This window comes from Ambystoma mexicanum, chromosome 13 (assembly GCF_040938575.1).
Source record: "Ambystoma mexicanum isolate Mex_15411 chromosome 13, UKY_AmexF1_1, whole genome shotgun sequence".
Classification (NCBI taxonomy): domain Eukaryota; kingdom Metazoa; phylum Chordata; class Amphibia; order Caudata; family Ambystomatidae; genus Ambystoma; species Ambystoma mexicanum.
The window spans coordinates 179,188,451-179,201,251 of record NC_090938.1 but is presented as its reverse complement, the minus strand read 5'-3'; positions in this window follow the sequence as shown (position 1 = coordinate 179,201,251).

Sequence of the window (12,801 nt, the reverse complement as noted above, 5' to 3'; positions counted from 1 at the left end):
TATGCAAACTTAATGCTCATGTTACAAAGCAGTTCATTACATTAAAATTTGAAATATTCGCATTATGAAAAAAACCTAACAATATACACACTAAGGCGTTATAAAAATGGAATACTCATCGAGCTCACACTATGTAAGTAAGTAGATAATTACACATAGCCTATTACAGGAGCGGGCAGGGTCTTGGCTCCCTCCACATACTGACACACCAAACGTCATTCGGACGAGAAAGTCACCAGCATAAATTCCACAAACATCAATGTATTAAGTACTAACTAGATGCGGCCAACCAAGCTTTTCTCCGTCCTTCCCACCATTCTCACCTCACCATTGTCTCGGGAGGATAGCTCAGGTGCAACGTGCTAGCCTTGGAAGAAAGACGACATGTAACAACACTGGTTCGATCCCCGGGTCTGTGCTTAGAAACCTCTGGGTATTAAGTGCGTTATAAATAACCTATCATATCAGTTCACTGCTACAATCATATCATACATCTCAACCATATCATTGTGTCATATCATAATTCCCTCGTAGCTATTTAGGTAGGGATGTCAGGTAATAGGCCCCCTTAATCGATCAGCAAAGTTTGCACATAACGTTACACACGTAGCAGAGCAATTTGCATGGCAGTGGAATCTGCGTTTAAAGAGTAATCCCCCGAAGGAGTCTGTGAGGAGCACAAGGCTCCCCAGATTATACATGTAGATGTCTCCCAGTTTAGCACACTGCAAGAGCACATGCCTAACAGTTTCTAGCTAGTCTGTAACGGCGCAAATACGGCAGTATCTATTCTCGGCAGAAAGGCCCAATCGTGGTCCTGTAATTGATCGTACCAGCAGTTGGTTGGTACGCAATTTTAACATAAAAGTCCTTATATCCGGATCAGGGCATAACAGTAAATAAGGTTGCGTTTTCCGATACTGGTGGATTAGTTAAGATGTTTTCTCAATATGCTTGATTTAACTCCAAATGGGTGTGCAATGTATAGATAAAGGAACAATATCAAACACAAAAGATACTTCCAACATGGCACCCATGAAAACAAGGAATGGTCTTAACTATACAATTCAATGGAAAGTAAAGAAGGACAACTTCACTCGTAAAGTGTTCAAAAAGAGAAACCTGTTTTTTATGTTTACAATCTGACGAAGCCCACAAGGGTGAAATGCGTAATTGTCTTCTCTCAAACTGCTTGTCCACAGTGTTTTGAAAAATAAAGGACGTATGACGGAGATCCTTCCTTTTCATCTGGTTGACTTTTATTTACGAGGAGAGTGCCGCCCAAAAGCTTTAATTAGCTTTTCTTTTTCTTTTTCTTCAATAAATATATGAATATATATATTATGTTGATTTTAATAAATTGTGATGAATAATTGATTGTTGATTGTATACTGATAGTTTTGTGTAAAGTTCTTGATTGAAGTAAATCACAATAAAGAAAGAAAAATAATGCCACAATTATGGCTGTGCCAAACATCTTGCTGCCATGTGTTAGTGCCACCATTCTGCTTGACAGTGCAGCATTTATGTTGGTCCCACCCGAGTCTATCTAATTGGAAGAATAGCTGCCATTCTCCCCAATCTAAAAAGCACAAGCTTCCAGTCAATCCAGGCACACAGAGGTTTCAGCCAGTCAGTGCTTTGGAACATTGGTTAACTAAGTTTACTTAACGCTGATTGCGCCATAGAAAATTAGGATTGTCTATCGGATGCTCTAGCCCTAATGGCTGTATAATCCATCCCTGATAAGCTTCAATATACTTGGGGACCATGTGATCTCCTCCAATAACAGAGATTTCAAGAGCGTAACCCTTAGCTTGATCTAGACCTATAGTGATTATAAAGACTGCACAGAATGTAAGGTTAAGTGACAGGAGCAGTGCCTGTGATAAATGCATAGCTAGTGGGTGGGGAGCAAGGTGGCCAGTGACAGCGAACATATAGGCAGTATGAACATGAGCAGACTGAGAGCTTATTGGTTAACATGAACGCACTGATCAGTGGAAGAGAGAGTTTCTGTAGAATATTTGGGATTCGAGTTAGTTTTCATTTGAGTTTGCAGCCTAGCTGTGACAATGGAAGCAGAGAATCCGGGGCAGAGTGTTCAAATTGAAAATTTAACTTTGGGCCTCTCTGATGGCGGCAGAAGGAATTACACAGTTTTGATGTTTGTACTTGCCAACCTACGTGAAGGCTGAAAGGGTTGAGAAGTTGACTCCAGAAGAATACGTAGCTTGCTGAGTTATGGCGTGCAACATTCAGGTCTGCCGATAGGTAGCTGACCCAGCTGAAAGCACGTGTGAATGAAGAATAAATTAATATGGAATTATAGTGTCCAAGAAGAATTTCTATTTCGTGCGTTCTTACCAAATAAGTAGTATTTTTAGACAAGTTATTTATAACAAATCTGAATTGTTAATCCTTTCACAAATATGGTGATTACAGGAGAAATGTGATAGACTCAAGTGAACAACGCGAGTGAGCTCTGACAACAGGATATAATGTAGTTACATTGGAGAGCCCTGGATTTAAGTCAGTCTTCAATCACATTCTATAATTCGTTATTATTATTTAGGGTATTTGTTGAGCGCATACCGAGTGTTGGGAAGAAATGGGGCACTTTGCAATCATTGGGGGAAGAATAAGGTTGGGGAGCAGAGAAACAAAGGAGTTGGGATCCAACTAACCAGGGGAGGAAACAGTGGGGATCAGATCACCCAGTTTCAGGTAAGCTGGAGAGTGGGCAGTGTCTGGACCTTGGTATTAAGGAGGAGCCATTCCTTGAAGAGGAGGATATCATGTCCTAGAAAGGCTGCCTCTGCTCATATTCCTATACCCGTAGTAAGCAACATTGCTACTCTGTGACATTCAGCAAATGTCTATACTTTCCCTATATGATCGACACAGCTCTATGCTCAAAGACAAGGACATTTGCAGATAATATGAAATCCACATGTTTACATAGATTGATTGTCAGGACTGGCTGGGTTAGTAACAGGGAGAGTAACAGGAACTGGCTAGGTTAGTAACAGGAAAAGTACAGGAAGAGTTTGTACATAGAATTAACATTGTGCTTGCCCAAGTCAAGATGGAGAGAAAGAAACTTAGTCTGATTGGTTAAAGGAACAATGATATGTTTGGTTTGCCTGATTGGTGGAAAGGACAATGGGTTTGATTCTTGGAAGGTGAGCAAGATTCTAAACTGCCTTTCATCCATAGAAATTCAAGAAAGAACATGTGTTTTCTTAGAATTAGGCCAATCACATATTGTTCCTTAATACAGCCTTGAGTGTTTAGATATATGAGTGTGTTGTGTAATCTTATAGTACACAATCGGTAGAAATATTATTTCAACATAATACTTAGGGGGAATGAGCCTTTTGATCAAATATCTGTTTGTATATTGTATTCTGTTTTACAATTGTAATAAAAGAAAAAAAAGTGTAGAAACAAAGGGAGATTTCACATTCATGACACAGAAAATCCATTCAGTATCCTTAAATGTAAGGTGGATAGCCTTGAACTTGTATATTTAATACATACCTTGGTAAGTTCAGTCTTTTTTTCTTTTCTACTGTCCACGGAAGATGGTCTGTCTCTATGGCTTGCTCCAACAGGTTTCCATGCATTCGTCACATGGAAATGGACTTTAGGAGGTTCTGTTTTTTTCTGATGCCCAGGCTGTCAGGGAAAAACAGACATGTCTGATGTATTAGAAAGAATAGTGGCATGGCTTTCCCTTACCCCCCAAGACATCAATGCCACATGGACCCTTCAGCTTTGTACTGGCTGGAATATGACAAGATACAAATCCAGATTATTATGTTTTTTGCAAGAGACATTCTTAATCCATCAATTGTTTACTGGTATAATGCATGGATGTGCTGACCTACAATAAAGATTTCAGAATGTACAAGTCTGTGTGGAGAGCAATTGGTAGGGTGGGAAGGAGAGCGGTCGATAAAGAGAGACAAGGTCGGTTACCAGGAGACACCACTTTTGAGGGCTCAGCTGGAGTACTGCTTTCTTTCCACAAGGCCTTGCTGAAATGGCCATGCTTAAACTATCTAGTAAACAATGACACATTTATGGCGGTGCCAAAAAGCAGTATGATGATATGGTGGTGCAATCTGCAGTCCATCATTTTCATTGCTTCCGCCCCAGGCCCCTGACTGGGAAGAATAGCTGCCATTCTGCCCATTCAGACAGGCAGAAACCTCCAGCCAATCAGGGCACACAATGTTTTCAGTCAACCAGTGCTTTGGAATGTTCAAGAACCATGATTGGCCAGGATAACTTTCGTTTAGCCAGTTGTGTTAACAGTACTCTTCAGCTAGACAATCATATGAAAACACTGACTAAATAAAAAATGGAGTGAAATTAAAAGCAAGTAGTTCCAATTGGAGGTGTCGAATGTGTTGCTGAATCTGCTAATCCTGATGCTGTGGATGAATGTCACTGTACTATACTCTTCATAACCAACCAGACATCACCAAACAAAGGCACTTTAGTAGAATGCCACCTGGCAAGCCTGTGAAAGGCATAGCATTTTGATTTTCATTTCTATAAAATGATGCAGTAATTAGGTTTCTGAAAGAGGAGGCTGATAATTATACCTCCATTTCATAATCCTCCATTCCAGAAATATAGTGCATCTTTCTGCCTTTGCTCCACCATTCTCTGACAACTGCAGCATCTGCTCTTCTGTGGCACAGGGTAGGTTTAAAGGTCACATGCCATTCCTGGCATCCTATGTGACCCAACATCACTGCAGCTAGTGGTGGCGGTTTAACTTCTGCACCTTTGATCTAAAATGTAATAATTGTCTGGTGGGAAGGTGTTAAGATGGATTTCTGAACTCTGAGCTGGTGGGCAGAGGTTCAGAAGGTCATCCTAGGTACTTGGAACAGGGTAACCTTCTGGACAAGCCAGACCAATCAAGGTAGCATTGGCGGTGGTCAAGACTAGGTCTGAGGAGGGGTGAGCCCACAATGAGCACACACAGCAAGGACACTACAAATTACTCTCAGTCATATCAAAAATACATATACATTTATTAAAGGCCTTTTAAATCAAACACTAGTAAAGATCAACAGTAATACTTAAGCACACACAACACTATTATAAAACATATATACAGTTACAGTTGGCCTAAAGGAATGGCACACAGTAAGGGTCCACAACCTGTTACGGAAAGGGGCATACAGTGCAAATATACTTTAGATAGTCCACTTATCAAATCCTAACTAAGAGACAGTCCAGTCCCTACGAAGAGTGGAGCCTAACGCTCAAAAGTACTTTCAGTGCAGACACACTCGATTGTGCTGTAGAGCGAACAACAGGGTCGCTTGAAGAGGCTGTAGTTACTCAAGAAGGTGGGTGAGGCAGTGAAGAATAAGTTCCCTCTATTCAAGGAGGGTCTCCCCAAGAGGGCAGAACAGGTTCCTTGAGTTGGGAATAGGACGGTAGCACAGGCTACCTCAATAAAGGTGAGTGGCCCTCATGGGACACTCGTGCGTAAAAATGGATGGATGCGCTAGGGGCCACTAGTAAGGGTTGCAAGTACTCACCGACCCCAGGCGCACTCTGGACCAAACTTGGGAAGTCGAGTCCACTTCAGTTGCAGATGCAAATACTGCAATTGTGCGGCTCTGCGGCTTTCAGCGGCTGAGTTCCAGAGATGATTCTGTGGTGGGACAGTGGCGATTTCTCCTCTCCTGGTGAAGGGATCAATTCGATTTCACTGCAGCTCGTCTCAGGGCAAAGGGGGGCACAGCAGCAGTGGACCCTCGAAGTTCGTCACCACGGCTGGGTGACATGGTTACCCCGGGCACTTGGGTTCATGCGTACTCTCCTAATTCCAGACCTAGGGCACCTAGTTATACAAAACTCGGCAGGAGAGTGCCTTGGACCCAATGCGTACAGTCTCTCAAGTCTCAAGTGTCAACTCGAGATGGTGCCGGTTCCAGAGCAAAGGTCCTGCGCAAGCTGATCAGTTCACTGGTTTTCCCAGGAACTCTTCCGAGAAGGCTCGCTTGCAGTTTAAGGTGGAGGTGCTGTGAGTAGTTGTCTGTACTATTCAAATGGGTAAAAGCGGCATTGCAGACCTTATACGTTCAATCAGAGGCAGAGGGGTCCTGCAGGCAACAGCGGGCTTAGGGTCCCAAACCTTCTACCGGGTCACCAGCGGTTCCTCGACTCAGCTTCTTGGTTTCAGGATGATTGGATCGTACCCTAGGTTCAGTGAGAACTCACGAGATCTACCTGGTATGGGTGTTTGGAGCCTTCTCTTTTCCAGAATCTCCTTTGCGTCAAAATGAGGAGGACCCAATGGGAGATCTGCTCACATACAGGCACAACAGACGTGGACCAATCACGTACCATGGTGGTCCGAGTCATTCCCAGCACAGCAGACTCTCTGGCACCCAGGATGTGTATTGGAACTAGAGAGTCCAGCCTACGCACACACAAGGCATGCAGAAGCCTGCGAAAGCTTGGCGTTTCGCGGGAGAATGCATGACCAAATAACGACTGACGCAAGTCTGCCTGACCCGGGGAAGGCAAAGGGACAAGATGGCCAAAGGATAGAAAAAAGGACCTTGTAGAATGGCCATTTTGGGGCCAAGCCACTGTCCAGGTCCAAACACGGTAATGTGAAATGGACCACAAGAAAGGGTTAAAAATATATTAAAAAGAACAGCTGCCTCAGGTCTGTCCAAGGCACATCTGTACTTCTACCATAAAAAACCTTTGAGGGTGTCTAGGGCCTTTGGAAACGAAAGGAAGACCACAGCGCACTGTACTGCAAGGTACTTGTGCACCGGTAACATTTTACAAAGAAATTGCAACATTGGAAAGGACTAAGGGAAACAAAGTCTCACAGTACTGACTGTCTTTAAGGGCATGTCATTTTACCCATAACAATGTGAGCGAAAGCCCAGCGGAGTGCAGCAGAAGGCTGTGCTCCACTGGCAAAAGTCAGGCTGGGCTTGTCAGACAACAGCAAAAAGTTGGGAGGTTCACAACTGGAGGGATAATTTCACATAAATGGGAATCTTTCCGAACACTCTTCAATCACATTGTATATTCATTATTATTATTTAGGGTAGTTATTGAGCATATACCAAGCTTTGGGAAGCAATGGAGCACTTTCCGTTTGTAGGAGGAGGAACAAGATTAGGGAGCTGGGAAACAAAGGAGTGGGGATCCAACAACAGGGGAGGGAGGAAAATTGACAGCAACGAGTATATAAGTAACCAGGGGAGGAAACAGTGGGGATCAGATCACCCAGTCTCAGATAAGCTGGGGAGTGGGCGGCTCCTTGGTATTAAGGAGGAGCCATTCCTTGAAGAGGAGGATATCATGTCCTAGAAAGGCTGCCTCTGCTCATATTCCTATACCCGTAGTAAGCAACATTGTTACTCTGTGACATTCAGCAAATGTCTATACTTTCCCTATATGATCGACACAACTCTATGCTCAAAGACAAGGAAATTTGCAGATAATATTAAATCCACATTTTTACATAGATTGATATTATCGAGGGTTTTGTGGCCAGCAGAATGTAAATTACATGCTTGATTAAGACCTGGGTCAGCCACAAAATTGCACTTAACATGAGTGGGTGCAAAGCAATAATGTGCACACCAGCATCCTATCAACCGAGTATGTACATGTGTTTCTATTACATCTATCGATTCATGCTAACGATACTTTTGTGGCCCATGCAGTGCAAGAAAGAACATGTGTTTTCTTAGAATTAGGCCAATCACATATTGTTCCTTAATACAGCCTTGTGTGTTTAGAAATATGTGCGTGTTGTGTAATCTTATAGTACACAATCGGTAGAAATATTATTTCAACATCTTACTTAGGGGGACTGAGCCTTTTGATCAAATATCTGTTTTCATATTGTATTCTGTTTTACAATTGTAATAAAAGAAAACAAAGTGTAGAAGCAAAAGGAGATTTCACATTCATGACACAGAAAATCAATTCAGTATCCTTAAATGTAAGATGGATTGCCTTGAACTTGTATATTTATTACCTACCTTGGTAAGTTCAGTCTTTTTTTCTGTTATACTGTCTAGGGGAGATGGTCTGTCTCTAGGGCTTTCTTCAACAGGTTCCCATGCATTCGTCACATTGAATTGGACTTTAGGAGGTTCTGTTTTTTTCTGATGACCAGGCTGTCAGGGAGAAACAGACATGTCTGATGTATTAGAAAGAATAGTGGCATGGCTTTCCCTTACTCCCCAAGACATCAATGCCACATGACCGGTGGGAATGATCGTGGACCCTTCAGTATTGTACTGGCTGGAATATGACAAGATACAAATCCACATTATTATGTTTGCTGCAAGAGACATTCTTAATCCATCAATTGTTTACTGGTATAATGCATGGATGTGCTGACCTACAATAAAGATTTCAGAATGTACAAGTCCGTGTGGAGAGCAATTGGTAGGGTGGGAAGGAGAGTGGTCGATAAAGAGAGACAAGGTCGGTTACCAGGAGACACCACTTTTGAGGGCTCAGCTGGAGTACTGCTTTCTTTCCACAAGGCCTTGCTGAAATGGCCATGCTTAAACTATCTAGTAAACAATGACACATTTATGGCGGTGCCAAAAAGCAGTATGATGAAATGGTGGTGCAATCTGCAGTCCATCATTTTCATTGCTTCCGCCCCAGGCCCCTGACTGGGAAGAATAGCTGCCATTCTGCCCATTCAGACAGGCAGAAACCTCCAGCCAATCAGGGCACACAATGTTTTCAGTCAACCAGTGCTTTGGAATGTTCAAGAACCATGATTGGCCAGGATAACTTTCGTTTAGCCAGTTGTGTTAACAGTACTCTTCAGCTAGACAATCATATGAAAACACTGACTAAATAAAAAATGGAGTGAAATTAAAAGCAAGTAGTTCCAATTGGAGGTGTCGAATGTGTTGCTGAATCTGCTAATCCTGATGCTGTGGATGAATGTCACTGTACTATACTCTTCATAACCAACCAGACATCACCAAACAAAGGCACTTTAGTAGAATGCCACCTGGCAAGCCTGTGAAAGGCATAGCATTTTGATTTTCATTTCTATAAAATGATGCAGTAATTAGGTTTCTGAAAGAGGAGGCTGATAATTATACCTCCATTTCATAATCCTCCATTCCAGAAATATAGTGCATCTTTCTGCCTTTGCTCCACCATTCTCTGACAACTGCAGCATCTGCTCTTCTGTGGCACAGGGTAGGTTTAAAGGTCACATGCCATTCCTGGCATCCTATGTGACCCAACATCACTACAGCCAGTGGTGGCGGTTTAACTTCTGCACCTTTGATCCTTTGATCTAAAATGTAATAATTGTCTGGTGGAAGGGTAATCTCTAAGAATAAGACTTCCCAGGTTATGGTATGGTGACTGATAAGAGCACACAATTATTAAAGCCACAACAAGTTGTATCATACAATTATCAACCATTGGGGGCCCAGGTCAGTGATGCCAAGGTAACATGTATTCATTGATCGCCTGCCTATCTGCACTACTCCCATTGAGAAGAATTGCATGGATGCTGTCATCCTTTTATTTCCAAGGAGGAAGGGTAACACCTCTTCTCAGGCTAGAGGAACGTTTTCCAGGAGATATCCTGAAAATCTGCTTCAATGGGGCACTCACAGAACTCAAGCCAGCCTCACTCCAAGGTGCTGCACTACAGAGGGTCTTTCAAGTCAGCAAGCATGGGGCATGGGCAGAGTTAGAGAAGGCAGAGAGAGAAAGGTGGACTTGAGAAGGAGTTCCACCATTATACTTTTCTGTGGAGGCTCCTTCTATTCCTGTCCTCACCATTTCCTGCAGGACAAGGCACTCTGGGTATGATGTAGCGAAAAGGCTCACTTCTTGAATCAATAGGGATTGGGCCCCTTGCAGCAGGCTTATTTTTCTCCAATCTTCAGTGATAATAGGCCTTTATAAGGAAGGGGTCCCCCAGGTATTTGTTGACTCCTTTTGGACTTTCAAAAAGACAAGGATTATTCATTGAACCTCTAGTTAGAGTGCATTCCATTCCAAAGTCCCCCAACAGTCCGGAAAAGATAGAAGGCATCCAAGGCAACGGAGGGCTCTTTCCTCTAACCATGCATAGGGTACAGTAGGGCTGATTACTGTTTGGAACAAGGTCTCTCCCTTTGCCAGCTTCACTGGAACTGCAATCCTCAAAGGAGGTTGGATGAGGTTGTGGGTCCCCTGTAGGTGCCAGCTAAACTCTCTGGAGTGGTAGTGCAGAATAGAAAAAAGGAGCCCCTAGATTGGAACTTCCAGTAACCAGAAAGCCCAAGAGCAGATGGACTCCTGTTTGCATAGCTTGGAACCTCAGTCCAAGTGCGTTTGATGACCTTTTAGCAAAGAGGACCAGCAGCATTGCTTTTGGCACTGTTTGCATCTTTGGACTGCTCTCTGCTTCTTCGAACTGGCTCGAAGCTGGTTCACACCAGTAGTGATCATAACTGCCTCTGCTCGGACACCGGCGTACCATTGTTGAAGCTTTCGACTTGCCACATAGTCAAGCACCACATAGAACCAACAGGACCTCTCCACATTCCAGCTCAAAGACCAATTAATTCAACCCCTGGAAGCCATTGTGTCATGGGCTCACTTGACACATCGGTAACATCGTCTCATACTAGACCTGGGAGAGTCATGGAATTAATGGGAAGGGTCGAGCCAGGGTCGAGCCTGGGGGTCTGGCCTGGCTCTTATGGCCAAATAGGAGCCAAACCAGGGAAATTATGTCTTCAAACTGTGGAAGGGCCTGTATCAGGGTTTTGGGCAAGAAAAGGGGCTAAATGGGACTGGGGAAAAGAAAATGGGTTTAAGGTGTTGGGGGAACAAAATGGGCTGAAGGGGACTTGGGGCAAGAAAGGGGGGTAGAGGACAACAAAATTAGCTAAACGACACTGGGTCATCAAACAGTGCTAAAGGGGCAAAAAAAGGACTGTGAGTCAAAAAAGGGGAAAAAAGGTCTGGGGCAGCTAATGGGGGTTGGGCAACAAAAGGGGCTAAATTGGCCTGGGGTCAAAAAAGGCACAACATGGAAATGGGAGTTAAAAAAAGGGGGAAAACAGGTACGGGACAGCTAAAGGGGTAGATGGGCACCAAAAGGGGCTAAACTAGATGGGGGTAAAAAAGATTCAAAACGAGAATGAAATGTCAAAAAAGGGGCAAACTGGGACTGGGGAGAAGCTAAAGGGGTGGAGGGGCAACACGAGGGGCTAAATGGGACTAGGGGCAAAACGGGACTGGGAAGCTAAAGGGTTTGGGTAAGAAAAGGGTTAAATGAGACTGGGAGCACTTAAAGGGGTTGGGGGGAACAACGGGGGTAAGAAAAGGAGCTAGTGATTGTCACTTTTTTTTATATTCACCACTACTTCACAGCACCCCTGCACCACCAGGAAGTGTCCGGTCCTGCCACAGCCAATCAATGAGTGGCTGGGAAGAGACAACCAAAAAAAGAAAGACTCACTCCTAGTGTGCTGGCAGCACTTACAGGAGCTAGTCTGCCTGACTTTCGATCCCGGAAGTCATGCAGACTCGCTCCCGTAAGTGCTGTCTGCACACCAGGAGCGTGTCTTTTAAAAACAAAATGTTGTAGACGGATGGGCTGGCATGCGGTGGGGCTCGTGGCCGGCCTCTGCTTTGGGCAGCAACTGACCCGAGAGGAGGGTCGACTAGAGGCCCACCGGGCTCACCCAGGTCTATCTCAAACTACTTGACTGCAGATCTGAACCTGTTGAACCTTTCGAACCACATTACATAGAATCCTGACTTGAACCACCACCTCAACAATGATTCACAGCCAGGATCAATGAGAATCACTCCATCTGCAGCCTGGTTCAGCTGCAAGCGAGAGGCAGAGAAGCACAGTTATATGCTGCCAAATCAACCAATATCAAGAACACGCTACCGCTAAGAGGCCCTGTCCCGTGGTTCACTATTGTGACCATATAAGTCCCCTTTTCAGGCCTTTACTTGAAGTGCCTGTCCTTTGAACAGTGACATTGCTGCAATGTCTTGCCTGGTCACCGGAACGTAAGTACCATGAGTGCTATTCTATACCAGTTCTGCATTTTCTGTGTTCTCTTACATAGGTGTACACATTGGGCTGTGTCTTTTTTAGCTTTTTGATTGGGATCACTGCTGGCTTAGTAGTAGAATGGGGCTGAATGAGTGGGTTATTCATTTCATCACGGGCACATGTTGGAATTGTTATTGTCCGTGGTTGTTGATGACACATTGATTGTAAAAGAGCAGCCATTTTATGTTTTCACTCGATAGCCCTTTGCAAGAAAAAAGACATAGGGCCTCATTCCGAGTATGGCGGTAAGGGATAGCGGCCACTGGTAACGAGACCGGTGGCGGTATTCCCTTACCGCCATACTCCGAATTCCCTCTGCGCCCTCGCCCTTAACGCCTGCTTTGAGCAGGTGTTAAAGTCGAGGGCGCAAAGGGGCCTGCAAGCCAATAACGGTGACCGTAATGAACGGTCACCGTTATTTGCATCTTCCCCATTCCCATTGAGCCCTATGGGGGCTCATTTGGGAATGGGGAAGAGCCTTGGTGAATGGGGAATCACCGCCCCGCCAACCTTGGAATGGGGCGGTGATTCCGCCATCCACCAAGGCGCTGCCGGTCCGGGTACGGCGTCAACCAAGGCGTTAATAGCGCCATTGGTTAGCGCCGTACTCGTAATGAGGCCCATAGACTGGAGAATTCCTGGGATGGGAAACCAAAATTGGCAATGGCTTCTCTACA